The sequence below is a fragment of the Ursus americanus genome, chromosome 1 (assembly GCF_024610735.1).
Source record: "Ursus americanus isolate L20-20 chromosome 1, mUrsAme1.1.p, whole genome shotgun sequence".
In the NCBI taxonomy this organism is placed as follows: domain Eukaryota; kingdom Metazoa; phylum Chordata; class Mammalia; order Carnivora; family Ursidae; genus Ursus; species Ursus americanus.
In genome coordinates this window covers 105,651,132-105,677,619 of record NC_142127.1, presented here as the reverse complement: position 1 = coordinate 105,677,619, position 26,488 = coordinate 105,651,132, and the positions used below count along the sequence as shown (strand labels likewise).

At 55.8% G+C, this 26,488-nt stretch overlaps 1 protein-coding gene across 8 annotated transcripts in view; it reads left to right on the top strand.

Annotated features, from left to right (window-relative positions):
* Nucleotides 1–26,488, top strand: part of HDAC4 (histone deacetylase 4) — a 299,563-nt gene that overhangs the window by 62,036 nt on the left and 211,039 nt on the right. The window contains exon 1 of one of the 8 annotated variants that reach the window (XM_045793971.2): nt 5,380–9,968. The exons of the other annotated variants lie outside the window; for them this stretch is intronic. The gene's annotated coding sequence lies outside the window, so the exon portion shown is untranslated. Of the gene's footprint in view, nt 1–5,379; nt 9,969–26,488 lie in introns of those variants that run through there. 8 annotated transcript variants of the gene reach the window in all.

Sequence of the window (26,488 nt, the reverse complement as noted above, 5' to 3'; positions counted from 1 at the left end):
TGTTCAGACTCAGACACGTGCCAGATACTTTCTTGAAAATGAAGCTCGGCTGTCACTTTAAGGAAAACAGCTGATGGGGTGTGTTGCCAGTGATGACATTTCAGCTCTCAAGTGGAAACTGGAATTTTGGAGCCTGTGAACCCCCCCCCCCCAATAGTGTCTAATGGCACGTGTCAGCCTCGGGGAGAGCTCAGTTCTTCCCACGTGACCAGGTCCCAATGTCGCAGACTCGGGTGGGGGTTGGGAGCCAGGTCTGTGGAGCTCGCTGGTGGGGTCCTCACTGGTGGGGCTCATGGCTACACTGTCACCAACCTGAGCGGCCCTGCCCGGGCTCCCACATGCCACCGAATCAGAAAGCTCACAGGCACCACAGGGCTGGGACCCTGCTCGCCCTGCCCCCACATCTCTGTGACATGGGCTGCCTTTCCCTCTTCCACCCCAACGACCTGCCCCAACAGACGACGCACCAAAGCCCATGTGACGGTCCCACTAACTTCCCCCAAGCCAGACCCCGCAGAGGCTCGCCCATGTAAAACAGTGCCACCCTGCTCACTGCTTGTTTTGTGTTTTGGAAGATACTTATTTTTTCATTAAGATAGGTCATTTATGTTAATGTTCAGTGACATTATTATTTTCAAATGAATTAAATGAACATTGAAAAACATCTCAGTTGTAACTTAAGATATGGCCATATCAATAGGTATAGCCACATAAACAAAAGCCTTTCAGGGTGCTCCATAATTTTTAAGAGGGTGCAAGGGCTCGGAGACTAAAAACTGCAAGAACTGCTTTTCTAAGCCACCCGGTGTTGCTAGGCATATATTTTTAAAAGCACTTACAGTTACTTGTCCTTGCTGTTCTGACCCTCAGGCCCGAGAGGCGGGGAGCAGTGATGGCTGTCAGGGGGAAATGTTGCTCCTCTGGGTGTGTATGGGGGTGCACCTGTGTAGGGAGCGGTGCGCTGGACTGTAGAGGTCTGGGCCTCTCTGTGGTCCCACCTGGTGGGCAGGCAGACCTTGGGGACGACAGACGTAGCCACACCGCCTCCAGCCCACGGGCGCTCTGGGTTGGGAGTCACAGCTATTGAAAATGATTGATTATTTTATGTCTGCCTTGTATTTATGTTACATTTAATTATAAATGGTTATGGCTTATTATGTAAATACATATGCAGCTGAGGAAGAATGAATTTACTAGAATTTTTGTTCTCATTCGTTTGTCACTTTGTAAAACGGCAAATTTCCGGAAAGACCCTAGATGAGTGTGGATCTTTAGAATGCTTCCTCTGGACCCAAACTGTCTGAAAAATATATCACACGGAGAATAAATAATGACAGTGTTAGAAGTGTCGAGTGATAAGGAAAACAAACAGAAGAGCCAAGAGAGTTCTAAGAGCAAAGAAGAAAACATATCCGATAGGAAGTTTAGGTAGAAACAGTCTCAATAAATGAATACTTTTATTTTTGCCATCCAAGCGAGAATTCTCCCTGTTGCCTCCTGCACCGGACACGCCCAGTGAGGGGGTGCTGGGGGCCTGCAGGGCCATCCGGCCTGGGGCAGAACGCCCTCAGCCCCAGAGCCCCGGGCCTGCGCTTGGCTGGCTGGCGGGTTCCTGCGCTTGCCCTGGGTTGACCTTGTGCACACGAGCTTTCCTCTGCCGGACCTGCGTCTTCAGACTTCACCTGCAAAGGGATTCCCACAGAAGATGAGCAGACGCGTAATTGGTTCGATTTCAGCCAGGTTGCCTGTATGAAGCTTGCACCAGTGTGCGTTCCCATTCCCAGTACGACGCCAGAGTATGCCTGTGCCCACACGGTGTGGAGAGCAAAACCTGGTACTTTCTGCCAGTCTGACAGATAAGAAATGGAAGCTCAGTGTGAGGGCCTTTTTTTCTCCTCACGCCTTTGGCCTGTTTTTCTATCAGGATTTTGGTCTTTGTTCCCGCAAGTTTTAAGAGTTTTTTATACATCAGGAATATTAGATTTTTATCCGTGAGATATCCTGCAAATACTTTTCCTCAATCTGTCCACTGTTTTTTGAATGCTTTGTGGTGCTTGTTTGCCATGTAAAAGCACCCCCCGCCCCACCCCCAGCATGGTTCAGATTGACCGATTTCTTCTTCTTCTTCATCTTCTTCTTTGTCATCATCCTCTTCTCTTTCTTCGTTGTCATTGTCATCTTTGTCGTCTTGTCTTCGTCGTCTTCTTAACTGCTCGGCTAGTGAGTTGCAATTAGAAAGCTTTCCCCTGTTCCTGCTCCAGAGGAACCCCATGTCTTGTTCTGGGGCTTGTATTATTTCATTTTTTTACACTAGGTCCCTGGCCCACATGGCATTTTCACGTGTGTGTGTGTGTGTGTGTGTGTGTGTGTGTGTTAGGGGTGGATCTCATTTTATCTTTTCCCAGTGGCTCCCCAGGTGTCCCAACACCGTGGGTTAAACGGCTCCTGTTTGCCCAGCGATCAAGACGCCCCCTTGTCCTGTGCTGGTCTGTCTGCCTGTCTGTGTGCCCGTCCTCCGCTGTCTCAAGCACGGCGGCTCCCAGGCGGGTTTGTGGTCTGGCTGGGCTCTCTGCCTGTTCTGAAAGCATCTCCCGTGCCTGCTGCACGTCTGTCGCGGTGCAGCCCTCTGGTGAGTGCGGGTCAGTGTGCCTCCCTCTGCCCTGCGCTCCCCCAGCTGCTCATACGTCTAACTTGTGTCTTTCTGGGTTGCCTTCCTGGTCCTCTCCTCTGTGCTGTTGTACCGTTCTCCACTTCTCTCCTCAGCCATGTCTGATTGACTATTTAACCTACTCATTCCTTTTTTAATTTTAATTAGTAACTGTTTTTTTCTCATGAGTTCACACGTGCCTGACCGTTCTTGGTGTTAGTGATGGTGGGTGGCTCACAGTCTCGCTCGCTGCCTGTGTGCTCTTGCCGCAGAGGGTCTGGCTGTTACGGTCCCTCTTTGGCAGGGGAGAGACTGAGGCACAGGGAGAGCTCATGGGACCCAGGGCTGTGCAGCTGGTGAGTGACAGTTCCTGACAGCCGCTGGCTCCTTGGATGACCCTGTCTGTTTCTTCACGCCTGGTGTGGAGATGCATTTTGTGGTCAGATCAGATTTTCCTGTAATTGAAGTCTGTCCTGGCCTGACTTCTACTCCCTGGGTTTTCCCCTGCTTTTGATTTTAGATTGTGACTTTATGCCTTGTAATGTTTTACAGACATTCTTTCGAGGTTGATAACGTGCCCATCCGGGGAGGGTGCGTGCTTGTGTCTGCCCGGTGCCCGAGCAGAGCAGGCCTGGGTGGCTTCACCTGGGATGCGCTTCCAGATGCATCTCCCACGGTGTCTGTCTCATCTTGAGGGGGGGATCCGGATTCTCCCCAAAACCATTGCCAGGTGCTCTGTTTCCATGGACCCCCAGGGGAGTCTTCTTTCTTGATTTGCTCCCCCCCCCAGCCAGTGTCAGGGCCAGGCAGGGGTGCGTCCCTTCAGCAGGGAGGTTGACCAGCCTCCTCCCCACCCCACCCCAGGGCAGGCATGGTCGCCTCCCCTCCTGCTCAGTCCCCAGCTTGGACTCCCAGCCTCTAGCCGTGGGTTTTAGCAGTGACCCAACGAGCTGTGGCCGAGTCAGGTGGCAACCTCAGGATGGGCCCTGGCCTGCGTGCCGATGCCTGTCTGATTCAGCCGCCATGAAGGCCTGCCTTCCGGGGGTTCCTTACTCTTCTGACAGCTCAGCTGGGCTTGGAGAAGGTTTTAAACACTTGAGGCCACATTGGACTCAGAGGCTTCCCTTAACGGCTCACTCTGCCACCAGCATGGTCAGCTGGCTTTCTTCTGAGGACACTTGTTTTCACAAGGAACAAGCGTCTTCCACGATTTCAGGCGGCTAGCCTGGCAGATCTGGGGGTCTGGGGATGCTGAGGCCCGACCAGTCCTATCTGCTAAGTGATGTGGAGGACTGCAGTCATTCCAAACCGCGCTGCCTCCTGAGAGCTCGAGAAGAGTCCGCCACGCTGCCCGTCAGAGCTGTCTTAGCAGTCACACCCTGACGCGAAGAGCGGGCCGTGGGTGGGCTGTGCGGCCCGTCTTTCTGCCTTCAGAGGACGCTCCCAGTGTGCGACCGTGTCTCCGGCTCTGCTCCGAGCGCTCACTTTCACGCTGTTGGGATGACTCACTGGCTGCTGCAGGGACATGTACGTCAGCTGGTCTCGTCAAGTACTTTGGTTGCTTTCCGTTAAGAGTATATTTAAAATTATGAAATGAGTGAGAGCAGAAGCCAGACTCTGCTGCTGAGCACATCTGTGTGCTGGTAGGAGGAGGAAATGGGAACCTGGGTAAGGAGCCGGCGGAGCGTCCAGCCTCCTGCCCTGCGCATTCCCGTCGGCCGCCGCACGTCCCCGTACAGAGGTCAAGCCTGGGCGAGGGAGCTTCTAACAACCACTTTCTCTTTTAGCCCCCAGCCCTTCGGCACCCTCTGTGTGCTGGGCGAGGCCACCCGAAATGCCTTCCCGGGACATGTCCTCCTTGGCTCCCTGCCCCTTAGCCCTGCCGGCCAGGAGCGCATGCCCTGGCCAGTGCGAGGACAGAGGTGCAGAGAGCGCTTGCTAGCCGTGAACGCATCTGTCCTGGGAGGAGCTACGAAAGTTCATCGTGTAGACGAAGAGGCCCAGAAGGAAGGGGGTTTGCCTAAGGCCACCTGCCCGGGCCAGCCCTAGGCCTTGGACCAAGGGCCCTGCTTTCTGCTGACGCTCTCTGTCCGCTTTGCCGGGCTGGTCCGGAGTGGACGGACAGGCTACGGATTTCTGCTGGCTGTGCCAGGTGCCAGGTGCCGGTGAGCGCCCCGAAGGACGGCCACAGAGAGATGACCTGCACTCCTTGGGCCATGCTGGCAGAGGCGCCGAGGTCCCTGTTCTGGTGGCTGTGTTCATTTTTGTAGAAGGCAGATGCGCAAGTTTTAATTTAATTGGACACACAAGGAAAAGCGTGAATTTGCCTTTCCTCTGTAGCAGTGCGGTGCTTCATTTTTAACAAAACTGTGAATAACAGTCAAGTTTATGCTTTAGAACGGAAGACAATGGGGGAGATTTTCACTCCTGGATTTTACTATCTGGCCTTGGCCTTCTTTCAAATAATGGAGGAAGAACGGGCACAATGTAAAATCGTGTGTGTGCGTGTGTGCGTGAATGCACTGTGTTTGACCGCTAGGCGGTCACGCACGCGCAGTTCTATGTTCTGCACAGGGTATGTGCTGTCTGCGGAGAGGGGCTCGGATGGTTCCTCACCGACCAGGTGGGTCAGGGACGGTGGTATCTCTTGTTGGCCCCTCGTGGACCTGGAGCCCAGGGCAGAGGGCATGGTGACGGCACAGAGATGACTTGGGTAGGAAGCAGTGCCCCCCCCCCCCCCCCCCCCCCCAGCAAATGCCATACTGCCCTGCAGTCTGTCCTGCTGGGTCTGCTGTCCAGCCCCAGCACAGGAGGCACTGTGTGAGGCCAGCTGTGAGCATGCATTGGCGTCTGGTGCCTTTTGATTGATGGTGAAGATTTTATCATATTGCTAAGATCCCTGAAGTCTAAACTGAGAATATCTGGTTGTGATTTTTGTGACTCTGGATTTTTCGTTGAGACTTCTGTTGAGCAGTGTTCTCTGTCTCACCAGCACGTTATGTTAGTGTTTGAGGCAGGATCTCTGCTCTTGGGGAGCGTGTCACGTAATCCTTTCGGAGCTCTTGAGTCTTGGGAGGGCCCACGGGCCGAGGTTGGCCCTGCCGGCAGGTCCCCCTGCTGTGTTACCCTGGGGAGAGGCTGCTCTGGAGTTGTTCGAAGGTCTCAGCATGGGACTTCTATGTGAAATGCAGTTTAAAGTATACATTTTCATGTTTGCTTAAAAGAGAAACATGAAGTTCTAGCACTTCTGTCACTGCGTGTGTGCTTGGGGAGGGGCCGGGCTACCCTCCCCCGTCTGCTTCCCTCTGCTCCTCACCTGGGAGAGAATTCTGGAGCCCCTCCCTGTACGCGTGGGGCAGGGCTTCCATTCCAACAGAGCGCTCGGTTTTCAGTTTTCAGTGTCTTTTCATTTCTCGAACCTGCCAGCAACACCCAGGCTTCTGCATTTCCCGGCCGTGCAGAGCGAGACGCTAGGTGTTGTGTGTCTGTGGATGGAGACAGCTGACGCCGGCTAAGGGCACTTCATCCTGCTGTTTGTGTGGCGTGTGGCTCAACGGTCCTCACCGGCCCAGCCTGGCTGCGTCGCCAGGGCCAAACGTTGCAACATGGTGTGGAACAAGCGTGCTGATGATGCCGGGCGTTTTTGCTCGCAGGCCGTGAAGGTTGCTGAGTGCAAGGACGGGCATCCCGCTGCCAAGGGATGCAGAGAGCTCCGGTGGGGCCCGGCTCCGTGAAACTCCAGGAGATTCCGTTTTCTTCTTTGTGAGATAGAACGAACGCTGCTCGAGCTGGCCGAAATCACGGTGGGCCAGACCGCCACCCCGTGCCTGCGAGCTGTTTTGTCAATGTAGGTAAGCACCATGGCATCTGTTGCAGAGAGCGTCGTGGGCTTGGTTTGTAATGCGACCTGACGGGTGCATTCCCTTAGTAGCTGTTTGAGGAAAAGCAGAGGTGAATACCGCTGACTGTCGCCTTTGCCCTGAGGCCCCGAGGCCTGCCTGGTGGCCCTGCAAGCCTCAGCCTCTGGTAGTGGCCATGGCCCTTCTCCTGGGGACCTGGCCCGTAGGCTCAGGCCAGCAGCCCCCGCCTAGTGCTCTCCAAGCGGGCTCGGCTGCTGCACAGCCTCTGGTGGGCACTGGCTGCTTCTCTCTTTACTTATTTATCTCCCCTCTTTATTTTTATGGGCAATGCAGCCCCCAACCCCAAGGAAAGAAAGTGTGGTCTTAGGTGGAAATACCAGTGGCAGTGCCCTTCTCTGGGAGTCCTTCAGATTGGAGCTGGGGCAAGAGGCCCCTTCGTGTCCGGTGGCAGAACTGGGGACATGGGGGCCCGGGAGCTGCTGCATTCAGTTTTGAGTGCCATAAGAGAAGTGGGTGGTGGGCAGGCCGGAGGCCGGCAGTCCACAGACCTCGGATGTTTGGTGGCACTGGTCCCCGTGGCTCCAGAGTTGCCTGGTGCCCACTTTTCTCGAGAGGGGTGGGTATTCTCTGGTTCCTGGGAGCTGCCCCAGGGGCTTTCCAGCCAGTCCTCTTTATTGCTTATGCAGGTACAGGTGTGGCCTTCATCCTTGGCAACCAGCAGAGAGCCCAGACTTGTGCCGAGTCAGATGACAAATCTGACCCTGAAGCAGGTGGGGGTGGAGAGGAAGAGCGCGTCTGTGGCCACGCCTGCTAACATGCAGACACTGCCACCGGGCTCGACCTGAGATGTCCTGCCTGCCAGCGGGAGGGCCCTGCAGGACAGAGCGGGAAGCAGAGGGCAGCGTGGGAGAGGGAGCTGTGGGAAGGGCTGGGCATGCTGCCGGGGCAAGGTTTGCCGCTCTGGTCCGTCATCACGCGTGAGCCACTTTGGGGACCGGCCTTATCTTCCCATGCTGTGGTTAGAGGCACAAGTTTGTGGTTGATCTGATGCTCAAGTGGGTGCTCCTGTGTGCCCCAGGCCCACAACACTCCCTGGGGACCCTGTTCATGAGGGGCAGGGGTCTGTTTACTTATTTGCTTTTGGGAGGCTTGCTTTGTTTGGTCTGATTGCCCCTAGATGGAAAGCTCCAAAGACCAGAACCAGCACATAGCTGGTGATCTGTGAAGAGTTTTGAGTGAGATCGCAGGTGGTTGAAAAGACTTACCTGAAAAGACTCCGACAGCTGTAGGTCCCACTGAATGTTTATAGGCAGTTCTGAGTGTGTGACAGTATGTTGGCCCGATCATGTGGCTCAGGCAGATTAAAGTCAGGGTTCGTTTTCTTCACTGTCCAGCAGCCGTGGCCTTGGCAGTGGCTTTGGACACGGCTTACCTGCGGCAGGGCAGCGTTGGTTCGGGTGTCCCGTTAAAGCCTTGCACCCACGTATCTGTTTTAGAGTAAGGCTTGTTTTTCAGTGGCTCCTGCGTTGCGCACAGTGATCCTGGCCTGGCCTCCCTCACTGGCATATATGGGCTCTTCTCTGTCGATCCGTTTGACCCTGCCATAACCAGATCAATGTAACAAGGGAAAACCAGCCCAGTTGTGCACAATGTAGGGCCCCTTCCCCCTGCCCAGGTTAGGAAAACCCTGATACATTGACAGGACATCTTCTAGAAGTCCCTCATCAGTTAGCTGGGGGTGTGGCTGTCACTGTGTAGGGCTCTGTGATGTCCTCTGCAACCACTCCGCTCTGCTCTGTGTCCTCCTTATGCTCATGCCCATTGTCTGGTCTGCTCAGTGACAACTGGGGCTTCTGTGTGCTTATCTCCTTTTGTGGTGGTGCCTTTCCATGGGAGGCAGTCCTGCCTGGGAGGGGCTGCCCCGCGCGGTTTCCTGTGCCTGAAGTCCTGAGCTTCTTTGCCTCTGGGGCTCAAGGAACATGCCGTTTGCAGCCAGGCTTTCTCTTGGCGGCGCCAGCCTTAGGTCCTCCGTGACACTGCACGCCCTTGGGGCTCAACTGTGCCCCTTGCCTGGTAAGTGTTGCCCTTGAAATAGCTCTCCCCAAACAAGTGTCTGCTGCCCCCAGTGCAGTGAGGAGAGCAGGACCTAAAGTCCACTGAACACCACTGCTGTCCTGTCTGCGGGGCCCTGGACCAGGCCTGGGCGAGGTGGCAGATGTGGGGTAGTGCTGGGGGCTTCTGCCCATGGCTGGATAGACCAGACTGCTAGGTCTACTGCCTCATTCAATTTCTTGCCAATCAAGTCGGCCGGGGTGCTTCTGTGTATAAATAAGAGAGAAGTTTAAATTCTCACTTCCCCTTGTGCACAGTGGTTTACCAGGAGGCCGGTGGTTGCCCTGGACTGCTCAGCCGAGGAGAGTTTCCGTGGCTTAGTGGTGAGATTTTGTGCAGAATGGTTCACCTGCAGGCCGGTGGTTGCCCTGGACCACTCAGCCGGGGAGACTGTGGCTTAGTGGTGAGATTCCTGCCCTGCATGAAGCCCCCTTAGGTGCTCAACTGCCAGATGTGTACCTCGGCCGTGGGATCTGATTCTTCTGGCCTAGAGCTGATGGGCCACTCCAGGTGACCCTCGGGCACCCTCGTACTTGATGCTGTCCCGCGTTGGTTGGTTTGGGGGGGTTGAGGTAGCAGATGGCAGCCCTGGAGGGGCCGCTCTGGAGCACACTCTTGGAAGGGGCTCCCGCTTGCTTGCGGCCATCACGGCCTCGACGCCTGGAGTGTGTGTGGCAGGCTTTCTTCCTAAGAACCCGCCCTGCTTCCTAAGCAAGCTGAGGGGGCACAGGGCGCTTGCTCCCCAGTGTAGCTCCAGAGCTCCTAGAACACGTGGTGCTCCAGGGCTGTCCCTCCGCAGGCCTGGAGTATGTCTTCTCCCCTCCGGGGCTCCCGCAGCTGCCCTTGCTGGCGGGCCTCCTGGCCCTTTCCCGTGGGGACCCTCCATCGCCCAGTGTACAGCCCCCTTCCTCTACATCTCCGAGGCTGAGGTCTGGAAGATGAACCTCGGGCCACAGAGAACTTAGGTTTGCCTCACATTTGCACGTGGAATGAGAAGAAGGGATTCGGGGCGCGACTCCGTTTCAGGAAGAGGGAGGAGCAGTTGTCGTGCTGTGTCTCGCTTCGGAGGACGCTTGCCGTGCGGCCCAGGTGAAGCGTGCAGCGGTGCGGGTGTTCCCGGAGAGTCGGGAGCCTCGAGTCCCCGGCGAGGCCGTGCCGCATCTGCTGGTTATGTAATGTGACAACACGGGGATGAAATAGAAACCAGATGTCGGGGCGGGGCCACGCAGTCCTCATCAGTGGGCGCCGGCAGGGCAAGGCTCGACTTTCCTCCTCCGTTCCCAGCTGACTGCCCGAGAGGACTGGCTCTGGAGGGGCCGCTGGGACCTGAACAAAAGCCTTGGCTGAAGGTAAAGTGCAGATCCAGTGCGATTCGCTCTCCTGAGAAACTTGTATGGGATTTTCTGTGTCCTGTTACATAACTGCGAAGGGTCATTCCGCGTGGCCTGGTGACTTGTTAGCTGGTCGCCCTAGAACGTCGGGACTCACTGGGTGCTGAGCAGTGGCCTTGGCCGCCGCCACCTCCGGCCTCCATGCCCCGCGGCAGGGTGTGGAGTAGGAGTAAAGGGAGTCCGCAGTTCTCTGGGTGAGGGGCTGGGGCGTGGGCACTGCCCGTGGGGTCAGGTTGCTGCCCGCAGACAGCGCTGTGGGCACAGGGACCGCTCACCAGCCCCTGCATCCTGCCTCGGGGTGCTGCCAACCTCTCCCGGGACACCGGAGGCCCCGTCACCCACGCTCCGCGCAGACTATGCCACGAGCGCCCATCTTGGCCCAGAAGCAGAGTGCCTCCTTCTTGAGAAGCGATGGCCATCTAGGGATGGTGGTTGCATGTTTCACTGTTGTCTAAAAACCGAAAATATCTCCTTTACTATTATTTCCCATTGGTAGGCTGATCTTCCAGAGAGATCTGTAGATTCTGTACTTTGCTAAGAAGACCCTCCGGAAACAAAACCTAGGAATCTTGGCTGTCACCTCTCATCCCTCGGTTGCTTTAAAGCCCCATGGAATTGTTAAATTCTTGTTAGGAACATCTGTGCTGACTGCCACTCGGGTCATCCTGTCATCCTGTGTCACCAGGGACCCAGCTCAGTGAGGCGGAGCCAGGTCTGTGGTTCCTTCTAGTCCCGAGCACAAACTTCCCCGCCGGGTTCTCACTTTCTCATCTCTGAAACGATAGCCAGTATTCATGCAGTGCTTTCTGGATGGTAGGCCAATGCTGAGCATGCAAATGAAATTTCTTACAGAATCCTTAAAACACACCTACACAAGCAGGTACTTATATAACCCCCTTCCACTGTGAGGAAACAGGCCCAGACGGGGGGATGCTGTGCCCGGGGTCTCACAGCTGGGGGCTGCGGCTGGGATGCAGCCCAGGCAGGGCCTCCGGCGACTGGACGTCTCTGGCATTTTTCAGCCCTTGGCTGTGTGGCCTTCACCTCCGCGTGGATGTGGGGCCTTCGCTGGGTGTTGCTCCTGGGCCTCGTGTGTTCGGTTTGTGTGGGAATATCAGAGGCGAGGGGCGGAGAGCCTCACCTTGACGCAGTGAGATGCGTGCACTGTTCCTAAGTCCCCTGTTCCGGGAGAACGTGTAAAACCCTCCAACAATCTGTTCTGTTACGATTGTTCAGAAAGAGAACTAGAAAAAAACCCACCCGGTGGTGTTTGGAACACTAAGCGTGTTTGTCAGAAAATTATCCAAGAAAGTAGGACCTCTTGGCCTGGGTGCAGATGTCAGCCAACTCAGTCACTGACTCTCTCCAGTCGCAATCACTGATCTTTGGCCTCGGGTCAGCAGCCTCCATCCAACCAACCGTCTGCCCGAGAATCCCGGCAGGGGCTGAACCTCTCCTGCCTTCGAAGTGTGGGAAGAGATGGGAAGTGCCAGGAACACAGTAGAAATTGGGGATTTCTTCAGAGAAGCGACTTCTGGGGAAGAGCCAGGTACCTGTGAACTCAGATCCGTCATCGGTTTCTAGAAGCAAGACTGATGGTGGCATTCTCTGAGATCCTGAATCATCAACTAGTTGTTTAAATGTGATGATTCTCTCATGTAGGCAGTCTAGAACAGCACAGATAATTCCTGCTGTGGGGAAATCACCACACCTCTGAGTTTACCCACAGCTCTTCATCATCTGAAAGACGGGTAACCTGATACTTCTCCGCTGCCTGCATGGTCATCTTGAATGTCCTTCAGATTCGTGGCCTGTGAGAGCAGCGACAGCTGGGTTCCCAAATGTGTTTAGGCAGTGGGCTTCAGAAAAGTGTTTGCTAAGGATTTGTCTATGCAGATTTAACTGGGCGTGTGCTCGTGTGTGTGTGTGTGTGTGTGTGTGTGTGTGTGTATAAATACATTTACATTTGAAATGCAAGTTTCATCGGTCCATTTGTCTAGGGATGGCTAGAATTTAGTAACTAAATGAAACTAAGCTGCACATATGCAAATAATTTGAACATGATTGAAAACCAAACTGAGTTCTTATTTATCCTGCCTACAAATCTGGAAACTTGTAGAACTTATTTTGGCATTCTCTTTTGAAAATAATTCATGCAGAAATAGTGTTATAGATGCGAAAATACAAAAAAAGGATAAAGAAAAAACCAGAGAGCCCTTTGCCCCTTTCCGGGCTCCGGCAGAGTGGCTTCCACAAGAGAAGGGGGAGGAGTGGGCCATCCTGCGTCAGCTCTGAGTGCCTGGGGAGGATGCCTGTCGCATGGCCTGCGGGGAGACCCAGACTCCCCAATAAAGGGAGTGCCCCACTGGACCAGGCTCCGCAAAAGTGTGTGGAAGGAGTGAGGAGTGTCCCCATCATCGCTCAGAAAATGAACCGAGGATAGAGGTTTGCCAAACAAACCCCTGACATCAGCTGCTGATACCCCTGCCGCCTCTCCGTGAAATCTGTGGCCCAGCACCTCACGTGAGCGCTTACCGCTGGGTGATGGCCGCTGCCCTTAGGGAACGCAGCAGACATGGGAATAAGGACACATAAGCTGGCCGTGGCCGCATTTGTGCTCTGCAAATGGACTTCTCGTGTGGACTCAGACTAGAGAAACACTGAGCTTTCGGCCGGCCCGGAAGGTGCTGGACTCCCCTGAGTGACATGGGCACGGGTGCCGTCCAGACTGTGTGGCCTTCACCGTATGCCTTTGGCTGGGCCCTGCAGGTCACCGTGAAGACCTCGGCCCCAAATCGTTTTCATTTGCTTTCTTTTGTTTTGCTAGCTTTAGTAAACCATAGGTAGAATCCTGTGTCTGCTTGAAAATAGGCATTTGTACTGTGTTGCTCCGTGTCTGCCGGCACGAGGGGACAGCCCGGCGCTTGGGCTTCTGCCTCCTGGGACCTCTCTGCGGAAAACAGTGGTGTTTATGGAGCCCATCAGAGGGGAACATCGTCATCTGTGTAAAACTTTTCCTCAGGCCTGGATCTCCTTTTAAAACAGCATGTCTATTGAAGGAGCAAGAAGTTTAAACAGACTTAAACAATTTATTTTGCACGCTGGGTTTTTAGGCTGTTTTTGTGGATGCCGTGTTGTCCCATCTGAGTGTCCCAGGAGCCTTGCGAATTCAGCTGGACCTGGCGTGTGAATCTGCTTTTCACATTATTAATAATGAAAGAACACCATGCCACCACCTAGCATCCCTCCCTGCTCACGGTGCGCGCAGTGTTTACTCGGCCCGCACGGCAGGAAATAAGACTTACTGCACCGGGCACGGGGCCTGTCCACGCCTACCCGGGGCCATGTGGACTGCGGGCTTCCTGGGCTCTGCCGAGCACATTTGCTGCATTCATTTCATTGACGTATGAGGGGCCAGGTTCGGCACCTCGTCTGAGGTCAGCGTCCTCCGCAGGGAGGCTAGGGTGGAGATGCAGGCCCCCTGCTGTTGGAGCCGGGCTGCCGGGTTGGTGGGCTGTGCTCGGTGAGGGGAGGCCCGGGGGAGGGAGGGCTGCGGAGGGGCTGAGGAGGGATCCTTAGTAGGTGCTTAAGGGGCAGGAGCTGCAGACCTCGAGGCTGAACATGGACAGGGACCTCAGGGGAAGGGGACTTCGGGCATCGGGTGGGTGCCAGTGTCCCCAACAGAAGGTCCAGGTCCTGGTGCTGCCCAGGAGGCGTGGGTGAGCGCCATACCCTGCTGTCTATGCAGAAAACACAGCTGCAGCAGCTTCTTTTCAAGAATGAGGAACGGGACTCTGGTTGCTGCAGGATGCAGTTTACAAATGAGCTGTTTTCACGGAAGACACGGACAGCGATCAGGGCTGACTCGAAGTTTTCACTTGACGAGCAGATCATGAAGGTTGGTTTCCTCAACTGTGAGTCAGAAAAAAAGCACTGAAAATGTTATGACCAGTGGGTTTCAAGAGGAGAACAAAGGAAAACAGCTGCAGGGAGAAAATCCCTGGGAGAGCAGTGGGGCCGTGCCCATGGCCAGCGGCCACCTCTGTGCCGGCCGCCGGTCTCCTCCCCGCAGCTGCACGTCTCCTCCCACGGTGCCGGAGGTGTTTGGGGACGTTGCAAAAGGACGAAACTGGCTCCCTTGAGCGAAGACGGCTGGTCTGGGTGAGGAGAGGAAGTGAAAGTTCACCTAGGCACTAGAGAAAGACAAAAATAAACACGTTAGTGTAGATAGAAAGCAAGAAGCAATTATTTCTAATTGTCAGGCTCTGGTGGCTTCCCTGGAGCCCTGTCCTTCTGGCCACCTCAGGCCTGCCCCTGTTCAGGCCGGTGATGAGGCCTGGTGCCCACTCAGGACAACGGAGTTACCATCTCTCCGGCCCTTCCCTGCCTTGGGACTCCGTTTCCCTCTTGAGAATACCAGTTCTCATGTCCCAAACGCTCATCAAGGACCCTCTGATGGGGAAGAATTCAACCTGGGAGCCACTTTGGGGAGGGGAAAGGGGACTTGCCTTTCTTAAGAGTGAACGATTATCAGATGATTTCCTCCGTGGACGATTTTCCCCAGAGGGGGTGCGCGTTTAAATGCCCCGTGTGCACATGGCCACTGCCACCCTCAGGCCAGGCAGAAGTAGAGGACGGTGCTGTTTTCCTGGGGAGCCTGGGGCCTGGGTTTGGGGTCTAGCCAGCAGTGCCCAATGTCGTTGGGTTTCTTGGTTCCTTCCACTGCACAGCTGGAGAAGGGAGGCTATTGGAGATGTTTGGAGCCCTGGGCAAAACCAATGGGTTCCCTCCCACAAGGGAAGCGCTTCTTCCCAGGTCTGCGGGCATGTCTGTGAGCTGCCTCGAGGACAGTGGAGTTTCCCTCAGACCTGGGTTCCGTGCAGGGGTCTCCCGTCTCTGCTCCCATCCCGGCAAGCCTTCAGGGGGGGCCTGTGTGATCTGATGTCCTCATTTGGATAACAGATGAATTTGCTCATGGTGTACTTGCCCTGACTCTGAAGCGGGCTCACCCAAAGGTCCCCGGAAACTTCCCCCTGACAGCTGCTTTGGTGACCGTCCACCATTCCCTGTGGAGGGTCCATGCGCTCCTTTGGAGAAAATGTTCTCCAGCTGGAATGGAGACCTTAGTTTTTCAGCGTGAGTCCTCCAGGCGTCCCAGTGGCTTTTTCTCCACAGACTGAGAGCCGTGGCAATACAGGTGTCTGATGTTCACTTTGCTGACTGCAGAATTGTTCCGGACTCCACGTGGTGATGACCTGCTAGTAAAGGGCTCGGAAGCCTTCTTGTTTCTTTATTTTATTTTTAAAAAAGAAAAGATGGTGGCTTCAGTCTTAGGCATAACCTCTTCGACACCAGTGGTGAGCTAGTCTTCTGTGGGGACACAGACCGTGTTCGGATCTTCTGCTTGGCACAGCAGTCGGGTAGCACTGCAGCGCTGATCACATCTCTCCCGCACGTGTTTCCCAAAGAAAGAAGTGAGTAAAGCCTCCGCAGGATTCGGGAGCGTGGGCCTGCGTGGAGAGCCTCGCTTGGCATCGTTCTGTGTTGGCCGCTGCTCCTGTCCGAGACCTGTGGTTACTCTCAGAGCCGGTAGAGGGTGGTTACGCTCGGGCCGGACAGGCAGGAGGAACATTCCACAGGAGTGAGAAACTCACGAGCTGTAAAAATACACCACAAAACCTGTTACCATTTCTCATAGGGGCTGGGAGGGGAGGCCGACTTTGAGAGCCAGAACTGGGGGGGAGAGGGCGTGCTCCCTCTTGCAGACGGCGCCCCCGGCTGGTAGGTGGAGGAGGTGGGAGACAGGCCCTCTCCCAGCAGGGGCTCGTGTGGGAATGCCCAGTTCTCTGTGGAGGCTGAGGGAGGAAACGGAGGAGGAGCAGATGTGGGGATCGGCCTTCACCACAGGGGACACAGAGGAGGGTCAGACCCCCGCCTGCCCGGCCTGGATGGCCCCAGAGGGGAGAGCAGCACAGGACGAAGAGCCCTCACCCCAGGGCGGGTGCTCATGGAGCCGTGAGGACTGGCTCCTGAGCCACATGGGTGTACATGGATAGACGGCCTAAAATGAGTCATGGGCTTTTTGCTTTTCCCTCCTCCCTCCTTCAAGTGATGTGCGATCATGGAAAAGGAGAAAGCAAGAAGAGAGGAGTCTGGAAAAAGTCTGTAAGGACTGGTGAGGGGAAAACTGGGCGTTTTCACAGCTGCCGGGCCTCGCGGGGAGTTGACCGTGTGCTCGTCCCACTTGCGTGTTTGCATTCCCATTCGGTCCGGCTTCACCCACGTTCATAGAACAGAGGCCGCTGCAGCTGGGAGTGGAGGAAAAGACACCACGACACAAAGATGGCTTTGTGAACAAGGGACCTCCTGGGTCCTTTAATTCAGAACTTTCTGTGACGGTGGAAGTGGCCCGCAGCTACTCTGCCAGATACAGTCGCCACTAGCCTTGTGTGGCGATCGAGTACTCAGATGTGGCCAGTGCGACTGGGGAATAGATCGTTACATTTAATTTAATTCAAATTCATTTTAATGTAAGTAGCCACCTGTGGCTAGTGGCCACTTACAGTCCAGCACTAAGGAAGGCTCCAGAAGGAGTACTTGAGGATCTGTTCTCTGTTCAGTTATTTGAAAATAGAAGGCTTAATCCTTTTGAATTTCCTGGTTGGATTAAAAAGGAGGATTGCTTGTGTTGGGAATATTTTAACAGTGAGTGGCTGGGCGGTGTCGGCACAGTGCTGAATTTATGGCCCTTCTCGAGGCTGTTTGGAAGGGGGCACGAGAGAAAGCCTGTGTCACAGACAGGCACACTGACGGTTCCAGGCAGGGTTCATCTGGTCACAAAGAAGAGACATTCTCTCATTGGTACGTAAAAGGGGGTCCATTAAGGGAATTCAGGAGAAGTTCACAGAATACAATTGAGGAAGTCCTTGGGCAGTATTGCCCCCCCCCACCCCATTCCTCTCCGCAGCCCCCTCCCCGACCCCTTCCCATCTGCTCTGTCCTCAGCTGTGTCCCTGCACTGGTTTGGCTTGTCTGCTGTGTCCCTCTCATGTTACACACCCCGGGAGCAGCCAGCTCCAGCAGGGCGGGGCAGCTGGACACAGGCAAACGGACATCCAGATGGACTTTACACAGTCCGGGGTCTGTAAAGTCACTGGGAGCCAGCCAGTGTAGACAGACTTCACTCCATGATTCCACCCTTGACCCTTCTTCTCACTCAGGGGATTCTCTTTTGTTGATGCGTGTACTTCAGAACAGTCCTGGGCCAGTAAGTAAGTGTGGTCACTCCCCTGTTGAATATCAGGTGGCTGCGTGCGGCGACCTTGTCATTGCCCCACACGTGCGGGGCGGTGCTCCAGAGCGTGCTCCCCTCTTCTTGCTCGTGCACCCCGAGTGGGAGCCTGAGCTGCGCCAGGTGTCTGGGCTCGGGTGTGTGAGCACTCCGCTGGAGTTGGCGCGTCTCTTCTGGCCGCAGCGCCGTGCTGGGCCCTGTCTAAAATAGCTTGCAGTCGCCGCGGTCTTTCTGAGGTTCAAAGAAGAAAGCTTGATCATTGATGCGTTGACTTTTGGGGACTGTTCATGGTGACAGGCGCCCCTCCATCCCAGTTTGTAAATATTTGACAAAGAAGGGGTGTTTCCTGGCACAATACGTGTTTGAGGAAATAACATTATCCATGGTGTGACGCAGTTTCGTCTACGAGAGGCCCTTAGTAATTGGATGAAAAGAGTTGTGTTGAGGGAGACGCCACATCCCTCCCCTGGAGGTGAAGCGTGAGGCTTTCCGTACGGCCGGTTCTGCAGAAGTGTGCTTTCCCTGTGGTTTCAGGGCTTTGTAAATGTGGCCAGTGTGTCTGTTCGTGGTGATCACCGTGTGCTGCTCGTGGGCACCGAGATGGAACGAGGACGGCGGACGGGGCTGAAGGCCCCCGAGGGTTGTGGTGAAGATAAACGAGCCTCTCCCACAAGGCGCTCAGCGCCCGGGACTCTCGAGCTCTGGTGGCTGTGCTGAACGAGGGTCGTGACGGCGAGGTGGCTGCGCCCGGGATATTTGTGGTGTGTTCACCCTCGACACCGAGGTGTCCCGGTGTCTCCCCAGAGTGAAGGGCTGTTGTGTTTATGGGTCTCTACCCTGAGTCAGGTTCTGGAAGCATCTTGTTTTGTTCCGCGTGACGCTCAGGTGCTGTGCCAGCCTGCGAGAGATCGCGGCTTGTGCAGGGGACCAGCCAGATCCGCCGGGGAGCCTGGATGGGATCCCAGGTTTGTCTGCTTCCGGAACGCGCAGACATCCCTACTGCGCCCGGAGCTTGCTTTCCTCCACGCTCTCGGGGAGGAGGATTGTGTAGTTCAGTGTTTCTCGTTTTTGTTTTAGGCTGTTGATTGTCTCATCGTGTGACTATATTGTGTGTGCATTCACCCATTACGGTTTCCTCAAACTGACAGACCCGTGATGCGTGGCCCCTCCCACGTTTTACCTAATCCCTGCCTTTTCCTGGCACCTTCTCGCCTGCGTTGGTGACAGCGATGATGGGGACGGGCACACGCGCAGCGCCGGCAGCAGCCGGGGAGGGTGGGGGCTCCAGGCAGCTGTGGAACAGACTCATTGCTCCTCGGTTGGAAGAATACCATTTACCTTGGTGTTGTGAAAATCGGCTGTCACTCACTAGGTCTCAGTTTTCTCTGGAGTTCTGGAGTGGTGACCGCAGCCTTCGTAAGAGTCTCTCTTCGTTTTTGGGTCTCTGAGGTGGTGCGGCCTGAGCAGGCCTGGCCCCGGCCTGTGTCTGGTGGGCTTTGAGCTGACCTGAGCTAGGTCTCGGACCACCATCACTGGCGTCTCTGTGGCGCAGTGGGTTTCTGCAGGGAAAGGTCTGCATGCTGGCTGTGTGGCCTGGCACCCGGGAGTTTCGTTGGCTAGTGGCAAACGGGGCCAGCCATGAGCAGGCTCCTGCACAAAGGGGTGCTGTCACGCGAGCCAGTCCTCCAGGTCAGTTTCTCGGGTGGGTGGGGGAGCTGCAGCAACGTGAGGTGACCGCTGTCTCCTGGCCCTCGGACAGACCGGTGCGTCTGGGCCTGCGCTCCGGAGCCCTGTCTGTTCAGCTGTGGGCCGTCAGACCAGTGTCAGAACCGATCACAGCAGTGTGCCAAACGCAGGCCCAAGGGCAGAGAGCTCCACACGCGTGTCAGTTGTGACCCTGCTGTGCCCCGAGCTGCGGAAGTGGGTGCTGGGTGCCGGGAGGGGACTCCGGACAGATAGCTCCGCTCCCAGCCTGAGCTGCTGCTCACCAGCTTGACCTGGGGCTGGTTCCCTGACCCCACGTGTCTCTCCTTCCTCTTTGTAAAGTGGGGTCGTGGTGCCAGCAACCTTGTAGGGTATCTGTGAAGAGCAGGCGCGAGGAAACACTGGATGGGGCGGCTGAGCACGTGCTGGCACGGCCACACTCGGCGGGTCTGGCTGCCCCCTGTGCTCCTTCTCCTCCAGGGTTGTGTCCAGGCTCCTGCTTGTGTGCAGAGAGCGTGCCTGCCTCTTGGGGTGACCTGGGCCCACAGAGGGGCCGGGGGGATTGTGAGGAGTAGTTGTGGGCCGGCAGTGGCCTGCCTCAAGAGCAGCTCGAGTGGGACCCAGCCAGTGTGGGGCCGGCTCTGGCACGGGGCGGTCTTGGTCACGCAGTGCCACCTGACATCTTGTCCAAAGTGGTTACTGTGCCACGACGTGGCCATTTTATGTTTTTAACTCTAAGGAGGATGTAGGGAACTTTAAACAAAAATGTGAATTAAAAAGAAAATTGGGGCCAAGTCCTAGGCCAGTGAAACTAGTCCGTGGGCTGTGGAGAGCATGTGGAAAGGGGCAGGGGTTGATGAAGAAAATGCCAGTGACGTTGGTAGGTCTGGTGATTTCCGTTTTCACGTGTGTGTATGTGTGTGCTGCTTTTAAATACCTCTGGGGAAGAGCTCTGCTCCTGCTCCGTCTGGGAAGCTCCAGAGACATGTGTCTGGGGCAGGTGCATCGGGCAGGGCGTGGCCTCCCAGCCACGGTGCCCTGTCTCTCCCGCCCACTGGTCCCTGCGCCCGCAGCCCCTGAGCCGGACGTGAGTCCGTGGAGCATGGAGCGGGACCGGTGTGCTGTCCTCCAGCGGCAGCACGGACGCCTTGTCTGGTGAGCAGAATTGCTGTTGCTTCAGAGGGGCCACGGTGACCCCACAGACCGATGGCGAGCAGGTCACCAGTGTGCAGCTCCACCCTCCACCCTTGTTGATGGACAGACCGCATTTCTGTTGTGCTTCGTTTCAAACGTGGCTCTTGGCTCTGTCCCCTTGGTCACCTACTTAGCAACTTCCAATGAGGAAGCAAAGGAGGACAGCTTCTTGACCATCGTGGCTCGTGGGGCAGCGATAGACTCGCCTGTGGTTTGGACCTGTCGGTGGGTAGTGTCCATCTCCCCCAGGAGGCGGAGCAGTGTGGGGCTCCCCCGGGCGGTGTGGGGCCCCCTCTGGGCAGGGTGGCCGTGGCAGCTGCCTCAACTTTTGGGGCAGGTGTGCTGTGCAGCCCGGGGCCCGGCCAGGAACAGCAGATGGAAGCAGGGGCAGAGGGGCTGCCCTCTCCTGAGGAAAACCTGACATCACGAAGGAGAGCAGACAGCGTGGAGTCCTTCAGGGCTGGCCCCGAGCTCTGGGTCACCTGAGCACCCATGAACCGGGTAGCGCTGTGGCTTTCAGCGGGTCAGCGGCACCATACGGAGCACAGCGCTCTTGGGACGGCAGGACCGCGGGGTCGCATGCTCTGAGTGTTCGTGGAGCTGCAGTGCCCCTCACCCCATTTTTGGAGGTTTGGGTTGTCACCTACCGCTCTTAGGAATTTTGAGGGTGCAGGTGCACCTCGGGTCATTCATCCTGCACCTTGTTTCCAGCAGAGCTGACGCAGAGCCTCTTGGTCAGGCCCCCAAGGTGGAGAGGGGACCCAGGCCCAGACGGATGCATCATGCCCCCGTCCTGGCTTCCAGGGGACCTCCCTGTGTCCCTGACAGGGACAGGACGTGGGGGGTTGGGCAGACTAGTCTTTACATTAAGTATCATAAAGACAATTCTTTAAGTATAAAAATACACAGAAATGAAAGTGTTGTTATTTTTCCTGTGCTCCAGGGAACATCTTTTGGAAGCCATCTAGATCACTGTTGCGTTTCTTTGGAAGAATAATCAAGTATTGAATGCCAAGGGAGATGAGGGCAGATAGTTCCAAGAGCCTCTGATTGAGACAGGCCTGGGGAGCAGTGAGCGTCTCTAAGTTTATCTGCTGGAAGAGCTGGGCTCAGGTAGACAAACTGGGAGTCCTGTGCTCCACCCTCGCCCCCATCTGGACCCCAGGAAAGCCCAAGGCGCACTGGGAATTACCTCGGAGATTTGTTATTTAATGACTGTGTTCATGGAAGAAGGGCCAGAAATGATCAGAGAAATGTTAAGTCCTGCCACAAAACTCCTGAGGCTTCTTTTAAATGCCAGCCAGTGTTGTGACCCTGATCCCAGGAAGCTAACTGGCTTCTGAGGCTGCGGGAAATGTCTCGACCTTTGGAATCTAAGTGTCAGCTCTCAGCTGGTCGCCTACGTTTAAGAAAGAGAGACAATACCCCCTGAAAGAAGGGAAAACATCAGGTTGGGCAGTGGCTCTCCAGGGTGGGGCTGTGACCTGCCCTGCACCCCTGCTGGGCAGGGCCCCTGTCCCAGATGGTAATGAGGCCCCTCTGGGAGATGGCAGCAACATGTGTCTGCGAGGCACGTACACGGCTGGGTCCATCCGGTACGCGTGCACGTGCGCGGAGTGTGACGTGGGTGCCTGTGGGGGTGCGCCCTGCACACGCTTCCTTTCTGGCTGTGCGGGCAGAGCGCTCCAGGACAGCTGCTGGTGTCTGGCTGCTTACGGTCCTGCCCGGGTGCTGGCCTTTCCTGCCCAGGGACCTTGAGCCGTACGGGAGCCCCTGTGCCTCAGTGTCCTCACTTGCAGAACGGGGACATGGAGGCTGCTGGCATCCCCAGTTCTCTCCCTGTGAAGATGAGGTCAGTTCCTAGGAGAGCTCACTGCCTGTGAGCTCCAATTCCTGACGTAAGGGCCAGGTCGGGGGGTGGGGGCCTTGTCAGGAGCCACTGCCAGCCAGGCGTGAGTTTGCCCCGAGCTGGGAAGCATAGAGGCAGGATGCCCTAAGTCATTGGCTTGTCGCTTCCCAGAGGCTCCTCCTGGGTTTAGCAAGGAGGCGGCCGGGGAAGAGGCAGCTGCCACTTCTCGGCTACGTGCGTGCAGAAGATCGTTGGCAGTGACTTTGTTGGTCTCTCGGTTTTGGTGAGGACGTTTTCTTTAAGAAATAAAGTGAAGTTCGGTGGGAGCAGTAAACTAGACACAAAGCAAGAGATTTAGGGAGGTACAAGCATGGACACAAAGTGACAGGTGCGTTCTCTTTGAACAAACAGTGATGCTTTGCTTTTTCCTTTTTAATCAGGGAAGTAGGAACTGTTTGTTTTAGGGAAGTTTTAAAAGAATAAACATATTTGAAGATGGGGAAAAATCCCTCCTGATCCTCTTCTAATCCCGTCACCGTAGGTCATTGCTGTGACCACACGCGTGTGTTTCTGTCCCGTCCCATTTCTGGTGTTCTTTTGTGTCTTGTTGCTTTCTCCGTAACTGGGTTCTTGATGAATATGAGATTTTGCTGTTTTGCAGTTTACACTTACCATTTTATTCTAGCCATCCTTCTGTGTTGTAAGAAAACTCTTTGTGGACGGCCGGTGGCCGTGAAAGTTGGATTGGACGGATGTCATCCCACAGGTGACCTGACCGCTCCCCCCGTGGGACAGGCAGAGTCTTTGAGGCTCATTGTTGGTTATGCCCACCTGTTGAGGAAGAACAGGAGCCTAGCTTTTCTGGCTCTTTGCCCAGTATTGACCACCCAGTGCTCACAGTGTCCCTGAGGGAGACACCGAGGGCCTGAAGGCAGACTGGCAGCCTTGGAAGTCTCCGAAGTCACCCTGGCCTCTCCCCCCGCCCCATGCTCCCGGGCAGGCTTGTCCTGTGCTCCCTCGTCTGTGTCTAGCCCTGCTCTCATGCCTGAGCCTTGTCCACAACGGACTTCGGGGTGCCTGCACACTGCTCTGTGTCCCTGCTGCCTGCAGGAGAGGACGGCCTCACGCACCCAGAACCCCAGGCCAGCCAGGACTCCTCTTTTCCTTCACCCTCAGTGTTGCATGCATTTCTTCCTTCTCCTAAAAATCTGTTTTACCTCTCCTGCTGCTTCCTGTCCCCGTAGCCACTGCCATCTCTCTTAGAGAATGTGAGTGCACTCGGGATATCCCATCAGCCTGTCCCATGGCTTCCAGAGAATCTTTCTAAGATGTAGGTCTGTCGAGGGGCTACCCTGTGTCCCTGGGAGCAAGAACAGGCCCCCCTGTAACTCACCTACCCTCGCGGCCCCTCACCTTCTCTCAGGGCACATGTGTGGGTGATGTGGTCCCCGTCTGAGTCCCGGGGTGATGGAGCACATGCAGGGGCCTAGACGGCCCCCTGCCTTGCAAGAGTTAGAGGGTAGGGCTGGAGGGGAGAAAGGGGCATGATTCGAGTGGCCCTGTTCTTCCTAGAAATGTCTTCTGGTAAATTTATTTTCTTTTTCTTACTGCGAGTGGGTGATGTCAAGCCCTCCTGTTGCTTTTAGCGTGCCGGGGCCCGTAGCAGGTCCTTGTTGTCTTCTGAGGAAGGATGGAGCCAGTCTCTGCCTTCGGGGTGTTGAGGCCGTCCATTAGACGTGCTGGGACCACCTGAAGTGTGTGTCCAGGCCGGGCGGCTTGGTGTTCAGTGCAGGGTGTGGATGGACCTGAAGGGGGCAGGAGGAGGACAGCAGTGAGGGCGTGTCAGTGGCGCCCTGCGCACAGCTGGGCCGGTGCAGGAGGAGGAACGCAGTGGTGGCCCCAGGCTCCTCTGTGGGCTTGTCTCTTGACCCACAGCCCCTCTGCCTGCTTGTCCCTGGCCTCTGCTCTTATCAGGTCTCACCCTGCCCGTCAGTCTAACCCCCTTTGACCACAGAGGGTCTGGCCGCACTGCTTTAGTGACTTGCCCAGAGACCCTTGCGTCTGAGGCCCCAGCCAGCCCCACTTTTCTGCTAGGGCTTGGAGGTTGAGGACCTTGCCTCCCCCCCGGGAGCTGCCCTCAGGGGTTCGCATCCACTGGGAAAGTGCTGTGCGGCACTACTGAAATGGGGTTTTCTAGAACCCCAGGATCTTGCGAGATGTTTACAAATTCCCCCAAAAAGCTAGGTGGGGGAAGGCAGGCCCTGAGGGCTAGGATCCGTGGGAGCTCATTCTAAAATTGGCTTTTCCAATCTGTTGTTTCGGGGAGCCTGTAGCCTATGGAGCTGCTGGTCCCCTCAAGGACACTCTGTAGGAAGAGCATTACTGAGGGTTGACTGAGCCTTTTCCAGTGCCAACTGGTGGTGGCCCTGGGGCCAGTGTTTCCCAGGAAGCAGGTGACCCTGGGTCACCAGGGTGCTGCTGCTGGCCCCACACCCCAACCTGTAGTCCAGCTGGGCAGTTCTGTTTCATTTCTAGAGGGATGTGCCCGTTTTTGTTTTTTGTTTTTTTTGTTTGTTTGTTTTTGGTTTTTTTTTTTTTGGTTAAAAAAATTAACACTGTATCTGGTAGAGTTTCCTATTTATTGTTTGGATGGTAACTGAAGGTGAAAATGTTGTTTTCTTTCCTAAACAGTGCTTTGCTTTGAGTGCTAATGGGCTGGCTTTAAAGGGGACTGTCCACTCAAAAATCCCCATTAAACCATCTCCTGGGCTCCCAAGAGTTTGCCTCCGTCCCACCCTTATTCCAAAGAAAGAAAAAAAGAAAGAACGTTATCCACCCCACTCTTCGCGGTACTTCCAATTGTGGGATGTTCCTGAACTGCACGCATTATTTGACCTGACCCGTTATTTTGGCTTGAATGTTCGGGTGGCGGACTGTCACGGGCTCTGCTAGAGCTGAAGATAACGCATCTTAAGTAAAAGGGGAGAGGTCTGTGTTTTTCTGACCCTGCCAAGCACCAAGGCTGCTCTGGTTTCTTGCTGGGGCGGCTCGGTCCCCGGTGGCCCCGCGGATTCCTTGGCCCGGCGCTCTGCCCCGATGGTGTTTACCCTCTGCTGCCATTCTCCTCGCAGCTCTCTCAAAGGTCTTTGCGTCACGCCTCGAACAAACAACAAATGCTGAAAGGGTTTGTGTTCTCACCGCCTAAGAGCAGCCAGAGCACTTTGTTTACTTCGAGGCCAGGCCTGGGGGGGCCTCTGGGCCTCCCTGGGACTGTGTGTATGGAGGCGGAGGGGTGGCATGGCAGGTGTTCCTGGGAAGGCTGCCGCTGCCCGGGCTCCTGGACGCCAGGGCTCTGCCTCCAAGGGCACTGCCCAGCACCCCACGTCCAGGGCCCCAGCCACCACCCCAGTGCACCCCTCCTGCCCTCCAGCCCAGGGACCCTCAGGGAGGCTGCAGACAAAGGACAGGGCAGCCAGCCACTTCCAGGAGCCCCTGCCAGCCTGAGTTCAGCTGTACCAGGCCCTCTGGAGCTTAGGCCTTTTTTCTAGAAGGTGCTGGTGGACGTTTTAAATCTTCTCTACGATATTTAAAATATGTGGACTTAGAAGAGCAACTAAAAAGCACCCACATAGACATTTCCAGTGCTGCACCCCCCACCTGCCAGCCCGCGCTGTGAAGTAGAAATTAACCTAAATTAGGAAGATAATTGTCCCCGTGTTAATTGTAGGTTGTCCTTTAGAGCTGTTTTCATTGTGAGGCCTCAGCAGCAGGCTGGCTCCGGGCCCTACCGGGGCTTCCTACTCATCGGCACCCCTTCGAGTCAGAGTTCCAGAAAGGAGCCTATTTCCGAGGCGTCCTCTTGCTCCACAGTCTCTAGGTGACATTCTCGTGAGGTCCCCACGTTGGCTTTGTGCCCCCCAGACCCCCACCCCCACCCCAGGATGTCCCTCCCTGAGGTCTGAGAGGCTCTTTCTGCACACAGGCGATGCACACAGACACCCGGCTATTTTCAGCGTGCGCGGTTGGTGTCACAGCTGTCATGGCCGGCCACAGTCTCGCACTTGGCTCTGGGGGCTGGCGCCAGCTCTGGCAGGCCAGTGGCCTTGACCTCACAGCCCTCCTTGCCACGGTTTAGGGTCCTTCCGTTGCCGCCTGTCCCTCTCAAGCCTTCACAGTAAAAATCCTGTTGGCCCTAGTGATGGTTCTGTGCGGGGTTTCCCACTTGGAAGCGCCCAGGTGAACTGTGGGCCGCCCCTGTGCTCTGCCCACACCGCCAGGTGTAGGCGGGGGACCCTCTGAGCTGCTTTTTTCCTCTTTTGGTCAGTTTTCTTGTTCCCTGGCTCACTTGCTTTGTCAGTCATGACTGGGTAACACTTGTAAAGTAAAAATCTCAATCCCTGTCCTCCCCAGGCGATGAGTAACTGCTGAATGAATGATGTA